The sequence below is a fragment of the Mustela nigripes genome, chromosome 2 (genome assembly GCF_022355385.1).
Source record: "Mustela nigripes isolate SB6536 chromosome 2, MUSNIG.SB6536, whole genome shotgun sequence".
In the NCBI taxonomy this organism is placed as follows: Eukaryota; Metazoa; Chordata; class Mammalia; order Carnivora; family Mustelidae; genus Mustela; species Mustela nigripes.
In genome coordinates this window covers 150,059,991-150,076,047 of record NC_081558.1, presented here as the reverse complement: position 1 = coordinate 150,076,047, position 16,057 = coordinate 150,059,991, and positions in this window count along the sequence as shown.

Genomic DNA, 16,057 nt, shown 5'->3' with positions numbered 1-16,057 from the left:
TAATTCTGCAACTTTCCTCCTGTCTTAGTGGTTGAAAAGCAGGCTGTCTTGAATTCTAAAGCAGCTAAAAAACCTCAATGGTTTTGCCACCATTGAGGCAAAAAGGTGCCCGGTGGGAGGCACTGGCCACTTGAGAATTTGCTAGATTGGGAGAGGAGCAGAATGAGCTTCAGGCCCGATCTTTCTCAGCAGCTCAGAAGGGTCTGCTCAAGCAGATCTCCTGGTTTCCGTTCATATGTGTGCCTCCAGTCAGGGCTTGGCTCTCACACCAGTATTTCTCATACTTGAACACTCTTGTGAATCCCCTGGGGATCTTGTTAAAATGCAGATTCTGAGTCACTATTTGTTGGACTGGGTAGGAGAGTCTGCATTTTTAACGAGTTCTCAGGTGGTACTGATGCTTTAGTCTCTGGAACGTGCTTTGAGTGGCGAGGACTTAGAAGTCATTTAAACCTGAGCTGTGAAATGGACAAATCTGACTTGTTTATGAATCATACTTCTTAATGTCAGAATTATTTATTATATTTATAAATATATACATTATTATTATTATTTAGAAATTTTATTGTTTATCAAAATATTATATATACCATATATTCATTTATATATATTATATTTATATTTATAATATTGCTAGACCTGTCTTCTTCTAAGAATCTTCAGTCTTGGAGCCTCTGGGTGGCTCAGATGGTTAGGCATCAGCCTTCAGTTCAAGTCATGATCCCAGGGCCCTGGGATTGAGTCCCATATTGAGCTTCCTGCTCAGTGGGGAGTCTGTTTTCCCTCTTCCTCTGCCTCTCCCCCTGCTTGTATGTGTTCTCCCTCTCTCTCAAATGACTAAATAAAATCTTAAAAAAAAAAAATCCTCAATCTTCATAGTTCATAGTTTCTAGTTATTAGTTGAGCATCTTCTGTTGGAAATTTATTATTTCTTCCACCTCTTGCTGAGTTTCTCCTTTCTTCCCTCACCTCTTGACCCACATCACACTCTGAAGTCCATATCTAAAGAAAATACATTGTGAGCTGCAGTGTCCTTGGATAAGGGTCTGATCTCTCTGGTCTTAGGGGTAGAATGGCTTGTACCTTCCTACAGAGCTGGGGGTCCCACGGGACCCTGTGCCTAGTGGGTCCCTTTTAGACATTTGTAGATTGACTGATTGGCCTGTGATTCTAAATCTTTATGATAGCTGATTAGAAATGAAAAAATTGACAACAACTGGCTAACCTTTATCAGCTTCTCCCCGCTCAACAGAAGTAGGGGCTAAGGCCCATTGTAGTGGTTTCGGGAAGTACTGTGAAGAGAAGGGCCCTAATCTGCACGAGGCCAAGGGGTGAGGATGGGTATTAGGGTTGGTGCATTTGATCAGGTTTTCAGGCAGCTCCTATAATGCCAGTAGGCTTCATGTTAGGCCACAGAGATCAAAGGTATTCACAACCCTGTGGTTAGAAAACACGACAAAGTGTGCCCTGAGGTTTGTGCGTGTGAGCCGTTGACTGCCTCCTTGCCACATGCTCTCTGATTCCCCGGCACTTTCCAGTCTCGATCCCCCATCACTCTTCTCTTCACCCCAGTCAGAGAGCTGAATCAGGGCTGCAAAGTGACAGGTCGGGACTTACGTATCTGCAGAAATGGACCTCTCTCTACTGAGTTCTTCACCCTGGAGTAAGGTGATAGTTGCCCCAGTAAAGGAAGGGTTCCGCTTCTGCTACAGAACGTCAGTGGTGAGGTGTGTCAAAACAAGTGGCTTATCCATCATGTTTAAACCACCCAAGTTTGCTCATAAAATATACAAAAAAATAAACTAAAGTACATTCAGGAGTTACTGTTTAATACTTTTATTCTCACTGATTTGCATTTGATATGATTTCATGAGTAAGGGGAGAGGAAGGTTTGGCTACAATTAGTTGGTGGTAAATTGCAGATGCATCCGATGTTGAATGGTACCTTCTTCTACTGTCTTGAAAAATTTAGCTAAAGCCCCAAAGTCAATAACTGGATATAAAGTTCCTAGGGAGTTGCTGCTAGAGAGGTCCCTTTGGCACTGTTAATGATGTGCCCAAACCAGCCCAGGGATCTTCAGCCCAACAATGACCTCTGGGCTGTGTGAGGAGGACTTGAAATTCAAGGGGGGTCATCAAGGAAATGAATCACTTGCCTGGGCTTTTCCTTCCAAGTCTGGGTGGGGGTTCCTCCAGGAAACCAACACTGTATCACAGAAGCACCGATGAGGCAGAATGTAAGTCCACTTTGCTCCATGCCTCTTTAGCCTGCTCTTACACCGGAAGAGAGATGGGTGGAGATGGAGAAGGTGTGGAAGGGCAGGGGATGTACTGATCCTGCCCACCCCCAAGCTGGTCAGGGCTAAGGTTGGAAGAGAGGGTGATCAGGTTGTTTAGGGAGAGGTGGCTGAGCATTGAATTGTATGAGATTGACTTTTTAAAAAATATTTTATTTATTTGAGAGCAAGAGAGAGAGAGCACACGAGTGGGGAGAGGGGAAAGGAGAGGGAGAGAATCCTCAAGCAGGCTCTGAGCTGAGCATGGAGCCAGATGCAGGGCTTGATCCTAGGACTATGAGACCGTGATCTGAGTTGAAGGCAGATGCTTAATGACTGAGCCCCCCAGGTGCCCCATGGGGCTGGTACTATGCCTGAGACTAAACCAGGCCAGAGAGGGCCTTGATTATCAAAGTGAGGCTTGTTCTTAGAACTGGCAGTGACTGGAAGGTTATGAGATCTGTTAAGTGTGGTCAAGGGGTAGACAAGGGAGATCTGATAGGACAAGGTGAAAGCAGGGGCTAAGGAAAACAGAGCTGTTTCCCATTTGAATCCCGCTTGATTCAGGCTATTTGGAGCTGGTTTCCCACGTCAGCCTGGGTACACCCAGGGGAGTATATCCCGTCAGTGATCATCGTCTGTCCTGAGTGTTTCAGGGAAGAGAGGGTAAGGAATTTTGGGCTAGACCTTTTTTATATCTCGCCTCCAGAAATGCATAGCGGTGCTCAAGGAGTGGTCTGGGCAGTAGAAGGGGCTCCCTGCCCCAAGCTATCTCCCCTGTAGCACTATCTCATTTGGTTTCCATTTCTTTGGATTAGCAGACACTTTTTTTTTTTTTGCCTTTAAAAAGGTTTTAATGGAAATAGAAATATTTGTAGGAAGTCAGTCCCTGAATTAGTATCGATCAGTGACTTCGGTAGACGGTCTGGGGGGATCCAGTCCCCATGTCTGCTCAGAAAGCTTCCATGGCTCCCCAGGGTCTTTGTAATTAAGACTGAACAATGTAGCTTGGCACACAGGCTCTCCAGGAACCTGTCTCAGGCTTCACTTCTGGATGGGACCCCTGACTCCTCCCATCTTACCCCATAGGTCAAAATCTCTCCTGGTGTCCATGCCTCTTCTTGGACACGTTACTCACTTTCCTCCCTTTTTCCCATCACACTCTGCTTCCCATTGCTGTCTAAAAAGTCTACCCACTGGGCTGGGTTAAGATGCCACTTTCTACCTAAAGTCCTCCTCTTATCTCCCAACTGATTTCTCTCTCCCTTAGTGATTCTTAATGCAGAAACCATCCCTGCTTTGATAAGAGGACATTACATGTCAGGAATTAGAGAAAGAGAGGTACAGTTTCAGCAAAATGACACTGCGTGGTAGTTTTGTTGGGCAAACACTGGGACTTCCTTCAAGCATATGTCATCATTACCCCTCTTCCCTTTTAGATTTATTTTTAATTTTTTACAGCTCTAAGGTTTACCCTTCCCTTTCATATTGAATCTCAAGCATGCAGGTTTCCTTCCTCTGCTGACTCAAAGTAATTCTTGGAGGGGTTCTCTTGTAAATTTTATATGTTAAGAAAATGGCTGATGAATCCTCCCTCTACCTACCTCGCAGCTCTTAGTGGAGGACAAGTCTCCTAAAAAATTTCTGTGTCTGTGGAATGCCTGGGTGGCTCAGTGGGTTAAAGCCTCTGCCTTTGGCTCAGGTCATGATCTCAGGGTCCAGGGATTGAGCCCCACATCCGGCTCTCTGCTCTGCGGGGAGCCTCCTTCCCTTCCTCTCTCTCTGCCTGCCTCTCTGCCTACTTGTGATCTCTGTCTGTCAAATAAATAAATAAAATCTTTAAAAAAAGATTTGTGTCTGTAGATTTAATGTTTACTTCATCTTATGGCATTGTCTGTACACAACTCTAGCACACTCTACTGCCCACCAGACTTAGAATTTTCTGTCTGCTTCCCTGACCGATTGTAGACTTCTAGACAGTCTCTTGGTTTTACCTACTCTATGTGGTGTACTTTGTAGGTGCTTAATAAAGGTTTGGTGAGTGATAACCTATGAGATCTAAATCTACAGGGAAAAAACTCTGGAGAGAAGCTAAATGAAAGAAAAGGAGAGCTGTTGGAAAGGGTGAGGAACTAGAGGCTCTTGGGACCAACTTCCATCATGCTGCCATTTAGCCCGAGGTTGGCATGTAATCAGGCCGCAGCCTCCCTCTTCACATCAGGCTGTAGACGTGCGGCCTCAAGGGAACTTCACCCCCATCTCCTTGCTTTGCTTCTGCACGCACGCTCCGGCACGTGTGAGACCGGGGCAGGCGGCTCAAATGTGGGCTCAGGAGTGAGGGAGGGACGCTGTGGCTTTGACTACTTCCTCCAGGATGGGTAGAAGAGTGTTCGACTTTTCAACAGATCCAGCAATATCTAAATACCAGGTCCATGACAACTACAACCTTCCTTGGCTGGTTGGCAAATTAAAAACAGATGAGGGGTGCCCGGGTGGCTCAGTTGGTCAAGCATCTATCTAACTCTTGATTTTGGCTCAGGTTATGATCTCAGGGTCGTGAGATGGAGCCCTGTGTCGAGCTCTGGGCTGAGCGCAGAGTCAGCTGGTTCCCCTCCCTTTCCCCGCTTGCTCTCTCTCTCTCTTTCAAATAAACAAATAAAATCTTAAAAAGAAATAAACACAGATGGTACACCCAGACCAAAGAGAGTGCAGGAGACGTACTAATGTTTCCAGGGTCAGTCTCCTTCCTCCATGGGATCTTCCAGATGGTATAGTCCACACACATGCCTCCTTTACAAAATATCCTAGGGCATTTATTACTTGGTGCTGTTCGGGTCCTTGACTAGAGCGTCTTGCTATTTTTATATGTTAAATGAAACTTCTGTCTTTGTTTGCTTCAGAAATCATCTCTACCGCTGCTTCTTTGCTCCTTGTCATATGAAGCAGCTGATCACGGAGGAGGAAGTCAGTGATTATTCGTTGCTTTGCCCTCTAATTAGACCCACTATGGACTAGCTACTAAGGGGCACTAGCTTTCAGGGGTGTAGGAAAGTAGTTTGGGGGCAGTCATCTCCAAAGACCCACTGTGTAAATATTAACCGAGGTTGCCTCTCTCTAGACCTCAGGGGATTTGAAGCAGATCAAGACTTTTCAAGAAATAAACCACAAGTAGCTGAAAAACACCAAAGTTCAAACTACATCCGGTGTCAGCCTGTGAGAGAATTTCTGCAGCAGAAGGAAGTTTGCTATTCTTGACCTGAACTTTAGTATTCTGTGACAATATGGGGGTTGCCAAAATGCTTCTAATCTCACTGACAATGTTACATTCTTTTCCATAAATCATATCTGGAATTAGAGAAACTGATTGATAGCAGAGAGAAATTTCCCCAGTGACAGTAGACTATGTGTGTGTGTGTGTGTGTATGTAAATCCAAGTAATTGGTTAATATTATGGAAATGTTATTTCAGTTTTAAGTGGTGTTTTTCTCAATGTGATGTGTAGTACTTAAAAAATATGACACAGACATAGTCTTAGACTGCCCCCCTGCCCCATGCCCCTGACATTATTCACACTGAAGCTCTCAAACAGCCAACTTGGAAAGCACTTTTAACTACAGCTCACATCATTAGTGTTTCTGCTGTCTAAGCAGAAAAAATTGGGATGCAACTTAGCAAAGGCTGAGGAAAATATAAAATATGAAGGATAATAGGTCTGTTTCTCAAATGGTTTCCCTGTGTAATGAGCATCCTAATGATTTTCTTCAATTAATATATTTTCATTTATCTCAGGATGAGAAAGCCAAGAATATTCTGTTAGAATCATCTGTGTTTACCAAGATGTGTACACTTTGGAGTCACCGGCCTCTTCTCAGCTCTTGCTTGGCCAGGCTTTCCCTTCTGGGTCCCCACAGCTTGGTGTCAGCTCCCAGTATCTTGCTTCTGGCCTTCAGACTGGACTTTCTAGCTCCTTGATAAATATTTCAGAAAAGTCTGATTGATATTTCTAACTCAACAAGCTCAAGTGACCTTAGGATAGATCCCCTAGCAATATTTGTGTGACAATATTTGTGTACCATTGACTTCTCTCTGAACACCTGAATCAACTTTGACTTATTTTTTTTATTTGCTACAGTCAACGGTGGCCAAGTCCTGTTGATTCAGACTTTGAAATGTTTAGACAATATTCTCTCAGGTTCGCATTTCTATTTCTGATATCCTAGTTCAGGTCACACGTTCTTGTGCCTGTCTGGGTCATGGCAACTAATGACCTGCCTAATTGGTCTCATGAGTTACCATGATTCTTTCTCAAAAATCTCCTTCATGTTACCCACCATGCATGGTGCTCTTCCTAAAGAATGACTTAGATGATGCCTTTCTCTTGCTGAAAGAATCCTGGTAGGTCCCCACTGCCTACTGAATTTGCTTCTAATCTAACTTTCCAGCCACATTTTCTGTAACTCCCTCCTATCTCCTCCCACTGAACCCCAAGAGAACAGCTCACTACTGTTCAATGAGCTACTTACTTTGACCCCCTGTCCTTTGCTTGGGATGTTTTCACCCCTAGAGCCTCTACCAAGACAACATACACTGTCCTGCAACTTCCCCTAATCCCTCAGTGCCCCCACAACTGGAACAATTTTAATTTCCGGTTTTAAAAAAAATCCCCAGGTTTTATGGAGACCTTGTTTACATTTCTGTCTCTCTTGCACAGCAACTTGAGCTCTGAGAAAGCAGGGAGTATGTCATTTTTATTTTTATTTTTATTTTTTAAGATTCAACTTAGTGATAGATATTTATTAATTCTTCTAGTTGAGTGAATGAATAAAGGAGTGGTTACTTTTTTTCTTTTCTTTTCTTTTTTATTTTTTTTTAAAGATTTTATTTATTTATTTGACAGAGAGAGATCGCAAGTAGGCAGAGAGGCAGGTAGAGAGAGGTGGGGGGAAGTAGGCTCCCCGTGGAGCAGAGAGCCCAATGCGGGGCTTGATCCCAGAACCCTGAGATCATGACCTGAGCCGAAGGCATAGGCTTTAACCCACTGAGCCACCCAGGTGCCCCTTCTTTTTTTTTTTTTTTTAAAGATTTTATTTACTTATTTATTTGTCAGAGAGAGAGAGAGCGAGCAAATGCAGGCAGAGGGAGAGGGAGAAGCAGGCTTCCCGCTGAGCAAGGAGCCTCATTCGGGACTCAATACAAATCTCAGGACCCTGAGATCATGACCTGAGCCGAAGGCAGCGGCTTAACCCACTGAGCCACCCAGGTGCCCCCCAATGCTTTCATTTTAAGGAACCAGTTCAAAATTGTACGACACTGGCTCTCTGGGCTGTTAATAAGTGTTTTGTGAAAAAATAATTTTTTGGTCAATTTAACATGGTAAATTTTAGGTTGAAAAAAGTTAACCAGGTGTCTTCTCTGAAGACTTTTTGGTACCTTTACTATGTGAGCTGTGGATTTCAAATATATGGATAGATATAGCATGGGAAGTTCTCCAAACTTATTTGTTAATAGAAACTTTTTACAGGGAGCGTCCTAGAGGGTCATTACCAGCAGAGAGCACTTTTTAAGTAATGATGATTAATTAAATCTTCTTTTTTATTGACCCAAAGAAACAGTAATGGATTCTACAAAGGTAATATTCTAATCAACAGCATTTTTAAGGTCAGGACTTATGTACTTATGGGCACTTTTGAAAATGTTGGTTTAAATGTTTGGTACACACTTTGATTCATAATATGGAAATCTCAACCCCACACTAGTGGAATTATCATGAACTCAAGCCTTTGTTGAACATAGAATGCAAACCGCCTGGCATAGTGGCGCAGTTCACGGACTCTGGAGCCAGATTTCCCGAGTTTGAATCTTAGTTTTAATCCCATTTGTTAACTGTGCGGCCTTGTGATAAATACTCAACCTGTCTGTGTCACAGTTATGCTTCCCCATGTGTATAATGAGGACAATAATGACAATCGTACCTGCGTCACAGAGTTCCTTGAAATTTATTGATGAATAGAATAGAATGGAATAGAATAGAATAGAATAGAGTAGAATACTGAGCTTTTGAAAAGGAATGTGTGATATAAATCAGTTCAAGCTCTCCAGAACAAAATGGCACCCACACACTTTGAGCCAATAAGAGGCAGCCCGTGTCCTTCCCCATCTGAGAACTTTCTTGTTTTCAGTATGAGAGAGAAATAATGGAAACCTAAGTTCAACCTTAACAAAAATGTATTGACTGAAAAATTATACAATATTCAGGTGTCGAATGAGAGGTTATTCAGTTTGGGAAATTTAGACAAAATATCAGACATGGACTAAACACAATACGGTCCAAATCCACCAGCTGACTCTCCAGGCCTGGAAACATTGACCTTCTACCTAAGAGGGTATGCAGACACATATGTCTGGATGTTTTGGTATATGCTGAGCAAGAACATTTGAAGATTTTGCTATTTTTAATTGCTGAATTGAAAATATAACTCTTTGAGTGTCATAAAACCACACTCATGTCACTGCCATGAACCTTTCACTAGAAACACATTTTCAGCATATGACTAGATTTAAAGAAGCTTTGTGGGTGTCATTGGTCATACACTGAGCCATCTGTGTCCCACCTCAGGGCGCTCCTCCGCAGCCCCCCACCCTGACCTGCACCTTTGTCCCCACTGTCTCCTGGACTCTCCCGTCCTCTCACCAGCACAAACACTAGACTCTACCTGAAAACAAGCCTTCCAAACTCCACTGAGAGCTCCCCTTTCAGAGTCTCCCAAGCTAATTTCAACTTTCTTTAAAATAATTTTCTATGCTTAAAGACATGACTGAAAATCCTTCAGGTTCTCTATTCTGGGTTGAGGGAAGGCCCTTTCTATCACACAGGTCCTAGCGAGGCTGGAGCTCTCCGAAAAGAAGTTTATACATTCACTTCAGACCTGTGATCCTTGTTATTTCAGAAGGCAGCATATGTGCCTTGTGGCTCGTTGGTTTCCTCCCCCTGTGTCTATCTTTGGCCTTTGTCCATGCGGCTCTGAGCCCTGCGGACCAACTCTGTGCACCTGCCAGCTGGCTTTTGGCTAGATTTGGCCAAGGGAGGCACCTAAAGATGAGGCAAGAGGAAAGAGAAGACAGGGCATTTCTTTCCTGCTCCCTGCCTGCTCCAGGCTGTATTATCTGAGGACAGCTGCAGCCCTCCCTGACTTCAGCTTGCAACGGACTAAGGGAATGGACTTTGTAACACCCCCTGTCCCTTTAGGCCGGGGACAGGAATGGCTCCACTATTAATCCCTGGGTACCTCACCACCCCTCATTGTTCCCATAGCCCCGTCCACAACCCTGTAAGCGGCCTCTTATTTGCAGTCTCTTGAACCCTGTGAATTGGAATTTGTTTTTTGCTAAGCTCCTGACGACACAGAACCCTATTAAAAATATGATAATTTTACACAAATAATGATGAATGTGATTGTTAAGCAAAAAAGTAGCATCCTTAAAAAAAAAAAAAAGTAGCATCCTTGCAAATTCAGATAACCTCAGAGGCAAGGAAAAATCTGCTATTGCTTCCACTCACCTCTGCCATCCTCTGGGTGAGGGACGCTCCAGCAGCAAGTTAGGCCTATGGCACGCGGATGTCTTAGTTCTTCTGAGAGCCCTACATAGTAATACTCATGATTCCTAAATGACTTAAGTACTTCAAACATGGCACGCACTTACCGCTTACAATTAGAAGCCATTTCAAAACATATAATGTTCTCTTTAAAAAAAAAAGTTTATGTTGACATTTTAAATTTAGAATCTCACAAAGTTAATCCACTTCAGCAAACACCTTGGGTCCCTGGCCCCAGTCCTCCCTCTCCCTAGATCTCTTTATGCCTGACTCCTTTCTTTTTTTTTTTTTTTTTTGGTCATTTAGACCTCAACTTAATGAAGACCCACTTAGAGAGGGCTTGAGTAGCCACCTGCCCTCCATCCCAGTCTCCTAATTTAAATACTATTCATAACAACTTGTACTATTTGGTGTTTTTGCTATTTCCCTGTGCACCTTCTCCCCTGTTAGAACATAAGCTCCATGAAGGCTAAGACCTCATCTAACTTATTCACTGATATATCTAACAGCACTTAGCCCATAGTGGGTGCTCAAAAAATACTACAAATTAATGAATGAATTGGCATATTACAGGAGATAAATGGGATAAAATGCTGTTCCTGCTCTCAAGTAACTTATAAATCAGAGAAAGAAACACACTTAAAAATTTATAGTGGAAGAAAGTTCTGTATAGAACAGAGCCCCGCTTATATCTACAGCGGACCATCCTGTAATAGAGCAATCATCCCACGGAACAAATTGCAAAAGTGTGATAAAACAAAAACATCTCCATTCAAAGATATTGGGAACTCAGGATTTACAAGACCAGGAGCCCAGAGGAAGGAGAAAGTCACGGAGGTGAGACAAGAATTCTGTACTTCATATCTCCTCAGGGCATTTCCTGTCGCATACATGGCATGCCTGGAAAGGCTGAGAAGCCAAGCAGAAAGCAACTACTAAGAGGCAAAAAAGCTAAGCAGAGCTTTCATCATCTCACAGATACATGGAGACAAAACTTGGAGTTCAAGGCCAGCAAGACAGCCAGGACATAAAGGGCCAAGATCCAGGAAAGGAGAGCTGTGAGGTGGAGCACAACCGTTAGGGCAGCATTTCTGCTCTGTGGCAACTTCAGAAGAAGCTGTGAAGAGCCAGTGGCCTCTAAGTCTGTAAGAAACTGAGCAGAACTACCAGCAGTGTCCCAGTGCTGGAGGATGTTTTATATTCTCTCTGGAGGAAGAAAGTTCCATACACAACCTTTGAAGGTTTTATATACATGGCTGGGATTTAATAAAATGTTACCAGATATCCAAAAGAGATGACCAAGAGGGGGTAAAAGACAATAGAAACAGACTCTCAAGAGAGTCAAGGAGTTATTTAAATAATTTAAAACACCAGTGATTTATAGATTAATGAAAATAAATGGTAAGAAAATGGTAATTTATATATATAAAAAAAAGAATCAAATCTAAGTTCTAAAACTCACACCCAAAATTGAGAACTCAGTAAATAGATACGATAGAAGATTAGACACAGCTGGTAAAGGGACTAGTAATCTGGAAGATAGACTAGTGGAAATTATCCAGATGAAGCACAGAGAAGGAGGATATAACATATAGAGAGAGATGTAGGATCCTGGTAGAATTATATGGAATTAGAATCCCAAGGAAGAGCAGGAGAGAAAAGGAAGACAGAACAATAGTTTAAGAAATAACAACCAACCATTACCCAAAGCAGAATACAGCAAGCCACAGATGCAAGAAGTCCCTCAAGCCCCAAGCAGGATAAATACAAAGAAAAACATACCAACCCACATCATTGAAAACCAAATGCAAAGAGAAAAACCTTAGCGATAAATACAAATTGGTATAGTTACACAAAGGAAAGAATAATTTTGCCTCCAGGGATCAGATAAGGATTCACAAGGAAGGCAACAATTCAAGGGGCACCTGGCTGGCTCAGTTGGTGGAGCCTGTGACTCTTGATCTCAGGCTTGTGAATCTATACCACACATTCAGTGTAGAGTTTACTTAAAAATAAGATCATTAAGAAAAAATAAGCAACAGGCTCTCTGCTCAGCAGGGAGCCTGCTTCCACCTCTCTCTCTGCCTGCCTATCTGCCTACTTGTGATCTCTCAGTCAAATAAATAAATAAAATCTTTAAAAGGAAAGAAAGGATGAAAAGAAAGAAGGAAAGAAAGAAAGAAAGAAAGAAAGAAAGAAAGAAAGAAAGAAAGAAAGAAAGAAAGAAAGAAAGAGAAAAGAAAAGAAAAAGAAATGGGGCGCCTGGGTTGTTCAGTCAGGTAAGCCACTGCCTTCCTCTCAGGTCATGATCCCATCTTCTCTCTGCTCAGCAGGGAGCCTGCTTCCCCTCTCTCTCTCTGTCTGCCTCTCCGTCTACTTGTGATTTCTCTCTATCAAATAAATAAAATCTTTAAAAAAAAAAAAATGAAAGCATTGGCTCTGAGATTTCTAGGAGGCAATCAAAAAGTGGAGAGGGGCTGAAAAACATGACCACCAAGTAAAATGAGGATACAGGTTGTCGTCTTTTTGCTTACATTATCCAGATTCACTTTTAAGGTCTATAATAATCTGCTAAAAGGGCATTTCCCATCACTGAGCACTGTCATCTGCCTGATTTCTTCCTGATCTGAGGCAGCTCTTGATGCGAATCTGAGAAAAGAAGTGGTGAGTCTCACTTGCCTTCCCTGTGTGTGCTGTAGAGCTCTCCTCAAATAGCCTTGCTTTGTTTGACATTTTAGAGTGATTTCTGAATGTTCAAAAAGGGCAGATTCTAAATCCAGATCTGGTGAGAAACGCTGTTACTTATCTGAGAAGAACAGCCATGGAGTGCTCACACAGATGTGAAAAGATCTTTTTAAAACAGAAATGGGGTGGGGGGGTATGGCTGGGTGGGGGCAGGGGGGACTCGATGTGAGAATTTGTTATTGTTGATGGCTCTGCAGTCCTGGTAATCACTCCAGGCTATAATTTTCTATATCTGGGCTGGGATTCCCCACCGCATTCTAGGAATGTGGTGAAGAATGTTGTGTTCTCTCTACCATAACTCTTTCTCTCTCAACACCCTTCAGGTTTGGGTGTATTGTGTGTTTGGACAGCTGGTTCTGACTGTGTTGTCTGACTCTGGCTCCGTCCTCTCCTCCCACACTTTCCCCATGGTGGCAACCCCTCCCCCCATCTTTGGCTCCCTCTGGACCACAATTTAACAGTCCCAAGATTAAGACAGAGAACAACTTCGCTTTCTCACAGGCATCACTGCTTCCCCTGTTTCTCTTCCTCGACTGGCTCCCGAGCCACTGTTGAGTGGACCCTCCATGCTGTGTTTCAATTTTCCATTAGACTTAGGCCTCTCCGGCGGGGAGGAAACTGCTCTCTGGAAGTAAACTTGTGACCTGTGCAAAATGAATTCACTTTTCGATGGCACCAGAGGACCATTTAGTAAATTACTTTCATTGCGCAGAATACCACCCTGGTGTCCTGGAAGATGGAATTGGTGTCACATGGGTGAGCTATTTTCTCCCTGAGAAAGACTGGTACTTCCATAAGGGGCTTTGGCAGGTGTGTGAGGCTGAGTCTGGTTGGGGGGATGTCGGGGGTGGGGGTGGCCTGCCAGGACACGGCAAGCAAGGGGATCGTGTTTCCTCCCTAAAACTTCTAGAAGTGGGTCAGGAGGGTGTTCTGGGGACATGGAAACTAAATTATTAGCCACATTTGCTACAGTAACATTAACTAATGATAAAACCACAACAATGGCAACAAGTGTTTATTTAGCTCCTATAGAATTCTGACACAGTGGTAGAGACGTCACACCTCTCTACTAAGACATCACTTAATTTAGCAAAAACAGTATGAGATAGATGTTTTGATATCAGCGTTTTATGGAAATGAGACTTTGGAGAATTTAAGCCTCATACTTAAGGTCAGGTGCAGAGAATGTGTTGTCATGAAAGTACAAATTCATTCAGTTATTCAACAAATATTTTTGTTACAGAAGCAGTTATAGGTGCCAGCAATATAACAGGGAACAAAACCCTAAAAAATGAATATAGTATATTAGATGATGAAGAGTGTAATGCAGAAAAATAAAGCAGGATAAGGAGATGGAAGGCCTTTGTGTGGATAGCAGTTCTATTTTATGTGGGAAGGAGTCAGAGACGTCTCCAACAAGGGGGTATTTAAGTAGAGTTGAAGGGAATGCAGAAACGAACCATGTACATACTACAGAGGCAAGGCAACAGAAAGGTGGGAGTGTCCTTCGAGCAGGCAAGGACAGAAGGAGACCAGTGTGACTGGAGCAGGAAGGGTCAGGGCAAGGGTAAGAAATGAGGATAAATGTCCTTATCAATGAGACCTCCGAGAGCTTCCTTGCATCTTTTGCCACATGAGGATGGAGTGAGAACGGCGGCTATCTACAAACGGGGAATGATCTTTCAGTAGACATTGAATCTGTTGGTGCTCACATCTGAGATTCCTGGAACCATGAGAGACAAATGTTTGTAAGCCCTCAGTCTATAGTATTTTTGTTAGAGAAGCGCAAATGGGCTAAGGCACACTATAAAGGCTAGTAATGGTCTTTCCGTTTGCCATGTGTGATGTCAAGGCCCTGGTACCCTACAATTGCCAAGTCAGGTGGCCCAGCCTCTATGCCCTGGAAAGAGAAATAATCGCCCCTTATGTTTCTGTGAATGGACCACAGATGGAGGCTCTAATTCTTCACTTTTCCAGCTAGGATTTGAAGGGAACAATACCTCTTTCACCTTCACCATCCCTTGTATTTTGAAAAAACTTGCATAAGGAAGTGAGCTGTCCAGCAGAACAACCATGAGGAGTCTCCTGCCAACCTCCAGACCGGTATACACCTTGAGCCAAAGAACAGTTAGCTGGCTTTGGGTCTTCCCACATTCCTTCCCAAGAGAATTCCTGGACCAGACTCATGTGGTTCATGAATATTTTTTGCCTTAATCCTTAATCCCCATCAGATAAGCCCTCATGGCATGTTCCCTTACCCCTGCACTAGTCTGTACATCCTGAAACCGGACCCTTCTTTCCTTTCTCTTCATCTGTGCTAACCCTCCCCCCGGGCTGTCATTCTGTCATCGGCACACACACGTTCTCATCCCCTGCCCTGGATGCTCCCTTTACCTTCTCACTCTGGATGGAAGCTGAATCTCCCTGAGGACACTGCTTCCTCTGCAGGGAGAGACTTTTGATTTCATCCCCCGTGGACCTTAAAGCCTGGAAAAATGGCCAATCTCTTCCTTCTTTGCCTTCGCTACTTCTAATTAATCATTGCTCTTGCTTCCAACTTCAAAGTCCTCAGCCCCTTTGAAGCATACCATCAGATGTTACCACCTGCTACCCCACCTTGTTGTCATTCACTGACCCCAGTCCTTGGTACCTCCAGCACCTGCTTTGCTGTCTTCATCTCTACTGCCAATGAGAATGACAATGACAGCGCTCTGAGTTTTCTCTCTTCTCCTGGAACTCTTCTACATCCTCCAAAAGCTTTATTTTATTTAATTTCTATAATGCTGTGAGAAAGGTACAATTCCCACCCTCATTTTATAGATGAGCAAACGGAGGTGCACAGAGTAATATGCTTTGCCTAGCATCATGCACAATTAGTGATGGGGTTGGGGCTGGAAATGCATGCGCTTAAACACTATATGAAGCTCTTTCCTCATTGATATTCTTATTAACCTTTCCATCTATGCAGATGGCCATTTGACACCTTGACTGCTCTGTTCCTTGATCACCCCAGCTTCTTGGCTCGACCACAACTACCTGCTCCAGTGGTCACACCCATGACCTTGTCATAAGTTATAACAGCAGTGCCTGACTGATTTTGAGTTTTCCACTCATTGGCATCACCTCCTGTCTTACTAACTAACCCTCCACAGTAGTACCCCCTCTTCAGAAATTCCTCCTCCTCAGGAAAGCCTCACCTCAACAAATGCTGTTGGCCCTGTGTTATTTCACTAGTATTAACACCCACCCCTCAAATTCATTTCCTTTCAGTGGATGATGGCAACAAGTTGAGGGAGCACTCCTGATTTATTCAGTGCTGTGTAACAAATCACCATAGAGCTCAGTGGTTCAAAACAGCCAACATTTTATTTGCTCACAATTCTGTGGGCCAGAAGTTCGAGCAAGGCTTGGCTGGATGGGTCTTCTGTCCCATGTCGCATCA